This window comes from Chrysoperla carnea, chromosome 5 (genome assembly GCF_905475395.1).
Source record: "Chrysoperla carnea chromosome 5, inChrCarn1.1, whole genome shotgun sequence".
Taxonomy (NCBI): domain Eukaryota; kingdom Metazoa; phylum Arthropoda; class Insecta; order Neuroptera; family Chrysopidae; genus Chrysoperla; species Chrysoperla carnea.
The window spans coordinates 70,180,409-70,194,149 of record NC_058341.1 but is presented as its reverse complement, the minus strand read 5'-3'; the positions used below and the strand labels follow the sequence as shown (position 1 = coordinate 70,194,149).

At 28.0% G+C, this 13,741-nt stretch overlaps 2 long non-coding RNA genes across 2 annotated transcripts; one reads left to right on the top strand and one right to left on the bottom strand.

The window, feature by feature from the left end:
- Nucleotides 1-5,124: 5,124 nt before the first annotated feature.
- Nucleotides 5,125-5,735, top strand: LOC123301468. Its single transcript, XR_006535431.1, has 3 exons — nt 5,125-5,166; nt 5,273-5,436; nt 5,525-5,735. It is a non-coding gene; the product is annotated as an uncharacterized LOC123301468 (long non-coding RNA).
- Nucleotides 5,736-12,693: 6,958 nt separating this feature from the next.
- LOC123301467 lies at nt 12,694-13,305 on the bottom strand. The gene is made up of 3 exons (XR_006535430.1): nt 13,263-13,305; nt 12,993-13,156; nt 12,694-12,904 (listed from the first exon to the last, which is right to left on the bottom strand). It is a non-coding gene; the product is annotated as an uncharacterized LOC123301467 (long non-coding RNA).
- Nucleotides 13,306-13,741: the final 436 nt, after the last annotated feature.

Here is a 13,741-nt window from a genome sequence, read left to right as displayed (position 1 = left end):
TCGGAAAAGTCTGATGTGTTAGTGACCTAAATTTTCCTTGACTTAACCTTAACCTTAATTTGGACACTCAAATTAAATGCATGAAGAAATGTGAAATGCAGCAATGCCTCGAGTCGAATTTCTTAAGTTTATCTTTTAAATGATGTATGATTAATTAAAAGAATAAAAAATTTCTATTGTGAAATTTTGATGACAATAACAAAATTTTTTCCGCTTTCCAAATTTTTCCGCCTTAGAAAATTTGCCGCTCTGGGCACTAGTCCCGACTGCCCCTAGTGTAAATCCACCGCTGTTTATTACATTCAAAACAATTTGTTTCAAATATTTATCGTTATCTCTAATATCGGTTAATTAATTTTTTCATTACACAGCAGCCGAGCGTCGTTACATAAAATTAAAACGAACGGGAACTAAAATTAATTCTTGCCGCTTTCCAATTTACTTTATTTAAGTACTGACAACATGTCCAACAATTCTAGTACGTGCGGATATATATTTTTTGAAATTTTTCAATTTAAATGCAAAAAAATGATGGTAATGTAAAAAACTGTATTATTTAGCTTTTTGGTAGTTCAGTTGTATGTATTCAAGAAGTATTTAGATTAAGCAAAATATAAAATCAGTTATTTTTATAATCAAACATTTCATCAAAATCACACAATAATTGTTAATTTTCTTAATATCAAATTTTCGAAAAAAAATAACGATTTTTTTTATTACTTTTTTTTTTTGAAAATTTGAATCTATAAAAGTATAGAAAAAAGTTAAATTAATAGTATTTTATTCTATTTTAATGAATTTTGAGCACGATTGGTTATTACGAACTTGTAAATTTAAAAATCACACTTTCAGATCTACCTGACTTTTTTTACTTTGACTGTCTTGTATATTCCGACCTTTGGTCATTTTTATACCATGTATATATGAAATATACATAGTATTATAAGTTTAGTCCCAAGTTTGTAACGCCTAAAAATATTGATGCTACAAAAAAAAAATTGGTATAGGTGTTCATAAAATCACCTAATTAATCCATTTCCGGTTGTCCGTCCGTCCGGCCGTCCGGCCGTCCGTCCGTCTGTGGTCACGATTACTCAAAAACGAAAAGAGATATCAAGCTTTTACAGCGTGTTTAGGACGTAAAAAGTGAGGTCAAGTTCGTAAATGAGCAAAATGGGTCAATTGGGTCATGGGTCCGTAGTACCCATCTTGTAAACCGTTAGAGATAGAATAAAAGTTTAAATGTAAAAAATGTTCCTTACAAAAAAATAAACAACTTTTGTTTGAAACATTTTTTTGTAAACATCACTGTTTACCCACGAGGGCGTTAATTAGATACAAATTTTATAGTATGTATTAATATCAAAGTGAGTATCTTTTGTTATTTACGTGACGTCAAAAAAACAAACGAGTGCGCATCAACACTTGCGCATTATATGAGAATATCAGTTAAATATGTCAGATATGTATGTATGTGCAATGTGACAGAGTTATCAACACTGCCTATACATGGTATTTCAACAATTAACTCAGTCAATTGTTTGTTTTCACTTGTTCAGTTTTATTATCTCGAAAAGTAATTTCTAAGAAATTCGAAGTACTTATGAAAATACTTATTTTTAAATAAATTTTATAAATTTGGCTACCAATCGCTAAAATAACTTTAAGTGTATATGCTTCATATAAAAATCTTTCTTTTTGGGAAATGTATATTCTTTAATCTAAATAAATGTATTACACGTTAATTTAATTTTATGAAATTGCTTTAATGCTTTAAATTCAAAAAATTGACAGACTACGTTCAATATTAAATTCAAATGTGTCAATATGAGTTAATATACTGTTTTTTGAACTTAATTACAAATTTTGCTATCATCTATACACTTTGTTTTTTACCTCGTAATCAGATAAAATTGTGAATAAAACAAAAAAATTTGATGTATCTACTTAAAATTTAATAAGTATAGGCACAGTCGAAAACACGATTAATTTTAATTAGTAAGACGATTAAACATGTGTCTCATTCCCCCCTCCCAAATCCCCAAATATTCTCAGCTAAAACCGGGGCCAACTTTAAGGTTTTAAATGGCAACTCCTATTTTTTTATTACAGTCCCTGAATCTTCATTTAAAAAAAAAGTTAAATTTAATCGAAATTATTTTTCTATAAGCTTTTGTTATCGTCATATATTGTTAGGCCCTAGACAGCGTTATCCTTAAAATAGTGGTTCTAATACACTAAATCAATCATATTTTTAAGTAAAAACTATTACTTAATTATAAACAAAGTTTTGTTTAATATTATTATTATTTTTTATATTTATTTAAACTGACATAAATTTAATAATTTTGCTGACGAGCCAAATATTTTAAAATAATACGTCACGATAGCCAATATTTTGGCCCACAATTAACTATATAAAAAGACAATGTAAAATTATTAAAAGTATGCAGTGATTATACAACTTGAAGTAACATCGTAAAAGAATGCAGTAATTATTTAACCTTGATGATCAAGCTGAATTGAAATCAACAAAATATTAATAATCAAATATAAACAGTATTATTAGTGTAATTAAAGATTAGTTTTAAAAGAAATCAAAAGTGTTGGTTATTTTTCTACAAGGATTTTCCTGATTAATCCTTCACAATAAACAATCAGGTGGTGGCAGCATCTTCCCTGGACCATACCAAAAGAGTAACATAACAATATAATAGTAAAGTTTTTGGGAAGTTTATATTGAATCATTCATAATAATATATAGTGTTAGTTCATTTTCATTCATTACAGATGCTTATCAAAATACAGATGCTTATTTGAACTATTTCTTGGATTATCCATAGTTAACCTATGCCTAAATTTACACGTAGTTATGAAAAATAAGAAAGTAATTAGAAAATTTATATGAAATTACAATGCAGATGGTTAAGTATATTTAAAGTATTTTTTTCGATTTGCGTTAGTTATTCTAAATTGTTCCTGCTTGTGTAAAAGTTTTGGGGAGAAATAAAAAGAAAAATTATGAGCAAATTTTTTAAAATTATTATTTTGTTATAAAATGCAAAACAAAAACTACTCTTTCAATAAGCATTTGCATGATAATGATAATTTTAGACAAATAACTAATTATTTTTTAAAACTGTAAAATTTTTCTAAAAAAAAAAAAAAAAACTTAATTTGTTTACGCTAATAAAAATATTACCTTTTCTGGTCGAAAGTTTTACTGAAGTTGGTAGTATCCACGGTCATATATACAGGTCTGTTAACTTCATATACCATCACATAGAGTGAAGCGTGATCGATATAGTTGAACCGTAAAGTAGTTCCCGCGTGGAACACTGGTGGCGCATGAGTAGTCGTTTGCTTGATATCACTTTATTTCGTTTTGATAACACGAACTTCGACAAGCACGCCATCTGCAGTCTAGATCAAGAAGCTCCAGTAGCGATACACGTATCGGTCACAGGTTTGGGCAACCACAATATAGTTAGCGTGGAATATTAACAAAATTTATTAAATCATATATCAAAAAATTGCTCTCTAAATGCTCCATCAGATTCCAAAATTGCTCCAGTTATTAAATTATCAATTAATTAAATATTTGCAATTAAAAATACAAAATTTTATTTTCCAATATCTCAGTAAATTGATAGTTTTTCCTAACGTTTTTGCTATCAATAAATTGCTCCCGTTTATTTCTTTCGGGATATAACAATAACGATTTATAAATATCAATTATTTTTGCATAATTAATTAAAATTAATAATTGCAATTCAAACAGGTATGTGATGACGTCATTCACAAGGGGAATGTCATAAACTAAGGGGAGCGGGAAGAAAAACAAAAAAGAAATAATAATAGAAAGTAAATAATTAGATGTATCAGTGAAAAATATCAAAAAATTGCTCCGTAAATACTCTTTCAGATTCCAAAGTTGCTCCAGTTATATAATTAATATGTAATTAAATATTTTCAATTAAAAATACAAAATTTTATATACACAAAGGGGTGGGGGGGGGGGAAGCATGAACATATATAACAATAGATTGTAGTTATTATCTATGGTTATGATATTTGTTTTATTTAATTAAATATTAAAAGAAAATAAACAATCATATGTATCAGCGGAAAGTATCAAAAAATTGCTCCGTAAATACTCTTTCAGATTCCAAAGTTGCTCCAGTTATATGATTAATATGTAATTAAATATTTTACATTAAAAATACAAAATTTTACATACACAAGGGGAATGGGGGGAAACATGAAAATATATTACGATAGATTGTAGTTATTATCTATGGTTATGGTATTTGTTTTATTTAATTAAATATTAAAAGAAAATAAACAATCATATGTATCAGCGGAAAGTATCAAAAAATTGCTCCGTAAATACTGTTTCAGATTCCAAAGTTGCTCCAGTTATATAATTAATATGTAATTAAATATTTTCAATTAAAAATACAAAAATTTACATACACAAAGGGGATGGGGGGGAAACATGAAAATATATAACAATAGATTGTAGTTATTATCTATGGTTATGATATTTGTTTTATTTAATTAAATATTAAAAGAAAATAAACAATCATATGTATCAGCGGAAAGTATCAAAAAATTGCTCCGTAAATACTCTTTCAGATTCCAAAGTTGCTCCAGTTATATGATTAATATGTAATTAAATATTTTACATTAAAAATACAAAATTTTACATACACAAGGGGAATGGGGGGAAACATGAAAATATATTACGATAGATTGTAGTTATTATCTATGGTTATGGTATTTGTTTTATTTAATTAAATATTAAAAGAAAATAAACAATCATATGTATCAGCGGAAAGTATCAAAAAATTGCTCCGTAAATACTGTTTCAGATTCCAAAGTTGCTCCAGTTATATAATTAATATGTAATTAAATATTTTCAATTAAAAATACAAAATTTTACATAAACAAGGGGAATGGGGGGAAGCATGAAAATATATAACGATGGATTGTAGTTATTATCTATGGCTGTGATATTTGTTTATTTAATTATTTTTGAGGTTAATTATATCATTTTTATTCGCCGTTGTATTTTCATTAAAACATTTTTAATTTAAATAATGTTTCAATAAGTTACTTGAAGAATAATTATTTATTGTAATTATATTTTTATGGTTGTAAAAGGTGAGTCGACAAACCTTTATTTGTTTACATAAATTATCGATGTCTTAGGTTATTTGTTTATAAACTTTTATTTTGTTTATATATAATAATATTGTTGAATTTTCAGTTTTCAGATAAAAATATTGGCAAGCAGTTGGACTAAAATTATATTTCTAAAAAGAGATCAATCATCGAGATGATATTGAATCCGAACAATTCCCATAACTCGCCGATGTACCTATTAACCCGAATGTTGAATGGAAACCTATGAAAATATCTGACCAAGGCATTGTAATTACTAATTTCTCATGTTTTCTATCATTAGTATGTTTTATTGCGTTGAATTAGTTTTAATTTTTATTATTATTACTTTTTTCAGTTATGAAAATACTGATTCGTCAAAACACTTACGGAATAGCTGACCGAGCACGCGATACTAAAATCGACAAAGTTGTTGCCTTGAAAAAGTAAAAATGGAACATAATAAAAATTATAACCGATGAGCAAAGAAATTCCAGTCGTTCTACTTCATAAAGACAAAATTGATAATATATAATTTTAATTGTACACATACGTATTTTTATGGATTTTCAATGTTTTATTAAATAAATTAAAGGTGGAAATGATATTATATAAATCTATTGAAAATAAATTATTTTTATTTTAGTAAATTATTTATATACATATTAAGTGCAAACAAATAAACATATTATTAATAAACAAACATATTGCACATATTATTTACATTTTACATTTTTTTTACATTTCACTTTACATTAAATCTTACATTTTGGTCCGCTCAAAATAGTAATAATGCTTTTGCGTGAACTTATTCAAAGTCTCGGAAGTGCCAGGCTTGAGATAATTAACGCAATATATACATAAAAAACGATTTTTGGCCAATATTTCAATAACCAACTGGATGAAAAAAAGGTTCAAACAAATATTGTCGAAAAGTTTTTTTCCTAAGAAAAATGTAGAATAAAAAATTGTGATATCTCAAGTCATTTTCCCGAAAATAGAGAAAAACGGCCAAATATATATATATTTATATGCTACTTAACAATATCTTGAAACTGATTGATTTTATAACAAATAAAAATGTTGAGTGAACATTTTTGATATCTTTAACCGTTTTCAAAACGATCAATTATACAGTGTGATCAAATTGGAGGTATTTTTTCCAGTGGAGTGATATTGACATGTTACGCGTGACTAATGTCAAACTAAATACTTACTATTAACTATTATATATAAATACTAACTAAATAACTATTATTCAGTTTTCATTGACATTTCATCATGGAAAGACTTACGCCTCAACAACGTTTACAAATCGTGCAATTATATTGAAAAGTGTTTATCGAGCGTTCAGGCCAATTTATGGTGTACATTATCGTCCTACCGAACTATAGAGAATATTGCTGCTGTAAATGAGAGTTTTGCCGAAGACCCAGAAGAATCGATTCGGCGACGATCTCAACAACTTGGCCTATCTTATGGCACTACTAGGGCGATTTTACGCAAAGATCTGTGTTTGAAAGTGTTAAAATACAGCTAGTTCAAGAATTGAAGCCGGCCGATCTTTCAAAGCGTCATAATTTCAGTCGTTGGGCTCTTAAAAACTCGCAAAAATTTATCTAAATCATACTTTTTAACTTTTATTTGTGGGGTATGTAAAGTCTAAAAATGTGAATCTAAAATTAAATAATAATAATAAAATTAAATGTTTTGAAAGTATCTAAAAATTTTTTTAAGGAATTCTATTTAAACTAAAACATATAAGAGAGTAGCTATTCTTACACTGGGTAATTGAGTTCGTAAAATCCTTGGCGATGGTTCCAAATCATTGATTTGTACCCATCTATCATTTATGGTATGGGTTTATGCAATATAATGCCCCAAACCGTTAGGTACTATGGACGGACTGAACTCAATTACGCCAGATAAAATATATGTTTTATTCCCTAAACTTAATTTTTTAGGGATTTCGTTTAAATTGCTTTTCAATAACGGCTCTTTGTTATTTAGAGAAAAAAAAATCGATTTTGACAGTTTTTACAATAAAAACTTGTTTTTTCGATCTCATTTAGGATACTTCTTTCTAAAGTATCGAAGCCATAATTCCAAATTAATGTGGCATTCACATTTAAAATAGACAGTCTCCTTTGTTCAAATAATCCGCAATCTGAGCAATGGCTTTTTTCGTTTATTGACTCATGGCCAAGCATAAGCCCCTCAAACAGCCTTGAAATATCTTCTCGGCAGTCAATGCGATTATTTACTTCCGGGTACATATTGCGTAAAATTTTGAGTCTTTTTTCGTAAAACTTAAAATTCGCGCCATTTTCTGCATACAAACATACTGTTGAAAAATATTCTGATTCGCTAATTTTAAGTTTTACGAAATCTCTAAAGTTTTTAAAATTTAGATATGTGAATGCCATGACTTCTGTCAAGCTGTCAAATGGACACGTGTTTATAAGAAATAGTTTAAGTTTATTTATTTTGCACGGAGGAAAAGTGCTGCCGTTTTTTATTATGTTGTGCTGTTTCTTCTTTTTTTTGTAAACTTGTGCATTTTGATTATCAGCGTTTCCATGTAAAATCTGCACATCTGGACATGCAGTAACATACTTTCCTCTTTTTATTGGCGGACCCATAGTTGGCGATGAAGAATTATTTACATTTTTTTTATTACATGAGAGGGGTATCGCTAATAGGTCCGTAGAACCTAGACCAAGGTCTTCTTTGTGCCCAGGTTTTTTATTTAATATTATTGAAAAATTATTTTCAGAGTTTTTATGTAGGGAAATTTCTCTAAAATCATATTCTTTTGAATCTTGAATTAAATTAAGATTTGTTGTAGTTTGTTTTTTGCCTGGGTCTTGATTGGGCTTATTGCCAGCATGGGTATCTTTTGGCGTGGAAAAGAATTTAGGTCTTTCAAAACAATTCTTACTTACATCTATAGAATCTTCTTCGGCAGTAAAATTCATTTTAACAGATTCGTCAGCAATTACCTTATTCTTCCAATTTTCAATATAATTAAGCACACTCTGGTCTTTATTCTTATCAATGATAGAATTTTTTATAATTATTTTTGTATTGTTATAAGCACTTCTGGCTTCTATCATTCTCGATTTTAGAGTTTTAGTGTGCTCAACTATAAATGAATCAGCTCGTAATGGTTGACGATCTGTTAAAACAATATCTTTAATATATTTAAAATAATTTTCTGACCGTGAAGAAGTTGCTACCAGATGTTCGGAGTTATAATTCCTCCTCATTACATTTGTCCATGCCGGAAATTTTTTAAATAACAATTCCAGATTTTTTTTAATCTCAGGCAAATAGTAAGGATTTGTATCGTTAAAATTAATGGAAACATTTGAGTTTTCACTTCGCGCTTGATGGAAAAGATCTTCTATTCGTTGTGTGCGTAGTCATGGTGGGGATAATAAAATCGATGCCAGCGCTTTAAGTGAAAAATTTTGGAGATAAAGTGGGCTGTTATGACTAATTTGCAATTATTTACATGTTAATGATATAGAAACTGTCAAATTAAAATGATTGAAAAACACTAATTAATTAAACTTAATGCATTAAAAATTGTGAAAATAAGAAATCAAATTGTACAAATATTATTTTTCAAATGTTAATTATCGTAATTATTTATTTAAATTTGTGAAACAAGAATATTAAATTTTAAATGTAAGTTTTCAATGCAATCCACACAATTATATATGCATCCATTAATTCTATAATTAAAGTAGTGTATCGTTGTCATGGAAACGAAATTCACGCTCGGAGCGAATATACCTAGATAAATCTTCATTATTTAGCTCATCAACATTTATCATGTCATGGCAACGTGATAAATGTTTTTCATCAGATACATCAACATTTATCTCGTTGTCATGACATGATAAATGTTTTTCACAATTATTGTTATGATTGCATGTATTCATAATTTTCACTTCATTATAATTTATTGTAGTATCGTCAAATTCAAATGTTTCTATTTTTTTTAACACCCACTTGATGTCATCCTTACAACCTATTTCATTTTGACTTATATTTATTAGAGCTTTCATTGTTTTTTCGACATCTTTTAAAGCTTCTAAATTGCTCATAAAACCAATGGCTCTAAGATAAAAATCTTTTATGGGGAAATTTTTATTGATAAAGCATTTGAGCCTGGATACCCAATGAATAAGATGGGCAATGTCGATACGTAAATATGGTGGATTTAAATTTACGGATTTACCGCTTAAAGCCTGGTAACATCGCGATAAATATTCTTTGTAACTGATATGATTAGTAGCCAAACAAATAGCATTTTGTAAGGCTTTTGACATATCAGTTACAACTTCTAAAGGTATCTTCGCCTTAGAAGAAAGCCATTCGGTTAACCAAAACTCAAATATTTTTGTATCGTGTCGTTCGGACAACATTTGGCAAACCGGGACTATTAGAGAGCCAATATATGTTACGATCTGATACAAAAATATTGGGCCACAATAATAATTTCCCTCAGACGTAATCTTTCGAACGATGCTCCCTGTTGCATCTATTGATACAATAGGATTTAAATTTAAAATATCATTATATACATCCGTTTGTTCAGGTGTCCAATACATAACAAAAAATTTGTCAAAACCAATTTGTTTAATGACTGGACTGAGCTCAACATTATTTCTTTTTAAATTTCTAAGGGAATACCATAAGTCTCCCTCTATACCAAGTCGTTTTTTTTTTCCTTCATGGCGGATTTGGTTTAGAGTACTTACCGATGGAATAATAGGAGCTATTTGTTGACCGTATTCATTAAATTTTTCTATCAGCCTCCTATTGAATACTTCACTTTTCATGAACTCCATAGCCTTCCCATATTGATCTCTCAGCTCACCAGACACATGCCTTTTCTTTGTATGGTAAACTTGTTTAGTATCTAATGTGTATATTTTCATTGATACATTGCTATCAGCAAAAGAAAATGTACACTCGCCATAAATAGCGGCTTTACATAATTTGTCAGCACAAGCACCATTAATTTTAATAATAAAAATATCTTTATCAGCACTGTCTAATTTATAAATATTGCGATTTTTAAAGTTAAACGCACATGGTAACTTCTGCTGCACATAAATTAATTCGGAGAGAATGTGTGTCCACCCTTTACGCAGAGCATAATATTGTTTCTGTTGTTTCTTATCATATTTCAATATTGGTTTTATTTTTAACCACTGTTCATCGTTAAATAACACATTAAAATTAATTAGTTTTTTTTTATCAAATTTAGGATTATTTTGCGGATGAATCGTAAAATCACAATCGTTGATGTCACTATTTTCCATAAATTCATCCATCACTAACAGATCTTCATTTTCAGATGAATTAGTATCATTTTTTTCAATTTTATCTGAAAAATGTAGATTCCGTGCTTCAAGGCAAGATGTTTTGATGCTATGTCTATTTTGAAAAATATCAAAATACAAAGCAACAGGTGTCTTAAGATATTCCCCAGATTTCTGTTTCCAAATTTGACAAATTTCCTTCCAAATAGGATTTGATTTTGGTTTTAATTTTCCTTTTTCAAGAAAAATATCGAATTGAACAATTCGATTTAAAACTTCAGTAATGGAAACAGCGGCCCAATTCGTCATTTTTGCTATAATCAATTAAGTTTATTGAATTCATGAATTAGAAAATAATAACATATTTAATTCCATACTTACATTATAATTATATAGATAATAATTAAAACAAAAGTTTCACTAATTATATCGCACCTCGATTGGAGTCAAAAGCGTAAATAAAACAAATAATTAACTTCTTTAAGAAATTTATTTATCCAAATTAAATAAGAATCAGATTGCAAACATACATCAATCAATAAATAATTGTTAACTTTTCCAAGAATTTTAAAATGACGATCACAAAAATTTACACTTTTAGACTAAAGTGTAAGCCGCTATTTTAGTGACCGTTTGATTTTGAAATTCTTGGAAAAAGTTAACAATTAAATGATGACAATTAATCAATAGGGCAAGATAATTTTTATGAAAAATTATGAAGGGTAATTTTTTATGAAAAAAAAAAAACAATTTTAGAATTTTTCGCATAAAATATTTATTTATAACATTTGTTTCGAGATCACATTCTCTTCTTCATTACAATATTACCCAATCAATACAAAAGTTATAATTTATTAGTGAAGATTTTTTAAAACTGAGAAATATACAAATATCACATATTTATTTTATCGTTGATGAAAATTAAGTAGTCTTTTGCTGCGTATAGGATAGTAAGTAAAGGATATGCTGACTTTACCATACACGCGCGCTTAACCCTAGAAGTTGCGCCAATCTAATTTTGCTGAAAAATCATTCAATTTGAGAAAAAGCCATTGGATCTTATATTTTGGACTATTATAAGGATCTAATCTATTTTTTTTTCTCAAAATAACAATCAGCCGTTACTGAAAAGTAATTTGAGTGATATCCCTGAAAAATTAAATTTAGTGAATATCAATCAGTTTCAAGATATTGTTAAGTAGCATATAAATATATATATATTTGGCCGTTTTTCTCTATTTTCGGGAAAATGACTTGAGATATCACAATTTTTTATTCTACATTTTTCTTAGGAAAAAAACTTTTCGACAATATTTGTTTGAACCTTTTTTTCATCCAGTTGGTTATTGAAATAACAGGTTGGCTGATAAGTCCCCGGTCTGACACATAGATGGCGTCGCTAGTATTAAATGCATATTATTTTTATATAGTACCAACCTTCAAATGATTCGTGTCAAAATTTGACGTCTGTAAGTCAATTAGTTTGTGAGATAGAGCGTCTTTTGTGAAGCAACTTGTGTTATTGTGAAAAAAATGGAAAAAATGGAATTTCGTGTTTTGATAAAATACTGTTTTCTGAAGGGAAAAAATACAGAGTCCGGAAACTCATTATCAAGCCAAGTTTTTGCTTCCACTGTATTTTTTCCCTTCAGAAAACAGTATTTTATCAAAACACGAAATTCCATTTTTTCCATTTTTTTCACAATAACACAAGTTGCTTCACAAAAGACGCTCTATCTCACAAACTAATTGACTTACAGACGTCAAATTTTGACACGAATCATTTGAAGGTTGGTACTATATAAAAATAATATGCATTTAATACTAGCGACGCCATCTATGTGTCAGACCGGGGACTTATCAGCCAACCTATTATTGGCCAAAAATCGTTTTTTATGTATATATTGCGTTAATTATCTCAAGCCTGGCACTTCCGAGACTTTGAATAAGTTCACGCAAAAGCATTATTACTATTTTGAGCGGACCAAAATGTAAGATTTAATGTAAAGTGAAATGTAAAAAAAATGTAAAATGTAAATAATATGTGCAATATGTTTGTTTATTAATAATATGTTTATTTGTTTGCACTTAATATGTATATAAATAATTTACTAAAATAAAAATAATTTATTTTCAATAGATTTATATAATATCATTTCCACCTTTAATTTATTTAATAAAACATTGAAAATCCATAAAAATACGTATGTGTACAATTAAAATTATATATTATCAATTTTGTCTTTATGAAGTAGAACGACTGGAATTTCTTTGCTCATCGGTTATAATTTTTATTATGTTCCATTTTTACTTTTTCAAGGCAACAACTTTGTCGATTTTAGTATCGCGTGCTCGGTCAGCTATTCCGTAAGTGTTTTGACGAATCAGTATTTTCATAACTGAAAAAAGTAATAATAATAAAAATTAAAACTAATTCAACGCAATAAAACATACTAATGATAGAAAACATGAGAAATTAGTAATTACAATGCCTTGGTCAGATATTTTCATAGGTTTCCATTCAACATTCGGGTTAATAGGTACATCGGCGAGTTATGGGAATTGTTCGGATTCAATATCATCTCGATGATTGATCTCTTTTTAGAAATATAATTTTAGTCCAACTGCTTGCCAATATTTTTATCTGAAAACTGAAAATTCAACAATATTATTATATATAAACAAAATAAAAGTTTATAAACAAATAACCTAAGACATCGATAATTTATGTAAACAAATAAAGGTTTGTCGACTCACCTTTTACAACCATAAAAATATAATTACAATAAATAATTATTCTTCAAGTAACTTATTGAAACATTATTTAAATTAAAAATGTTTTAATGAAAATACAACGGCGAATAAAAATGATATAATTAACCTCAAAAAGAATTAAATAAACAAATATCACAGCCATAGATAATAACTACAATCCATCGTTATATATTTTCATGCTTCCCCCCATTCCCCTTGTTTATGTAAAATTTTGTATTTTTAATTGAAAATATTTAATTACATATTAATTATATAACTGGAGCAACTTTGGAATCTGAAACAGTATTTACGGAGCAATTTTTTGATACTTTCCGCTGATACATATGATTGTTTATTTTCTTTTAATATTTAATTAAATAAAACAAATACCATAACCATAGATAATAACTACAATCTATCGTAATATATTTTCATGTTTCCCCCCATTCCCCTTGTGTATGTAAAATTTTGTATTTTTAATG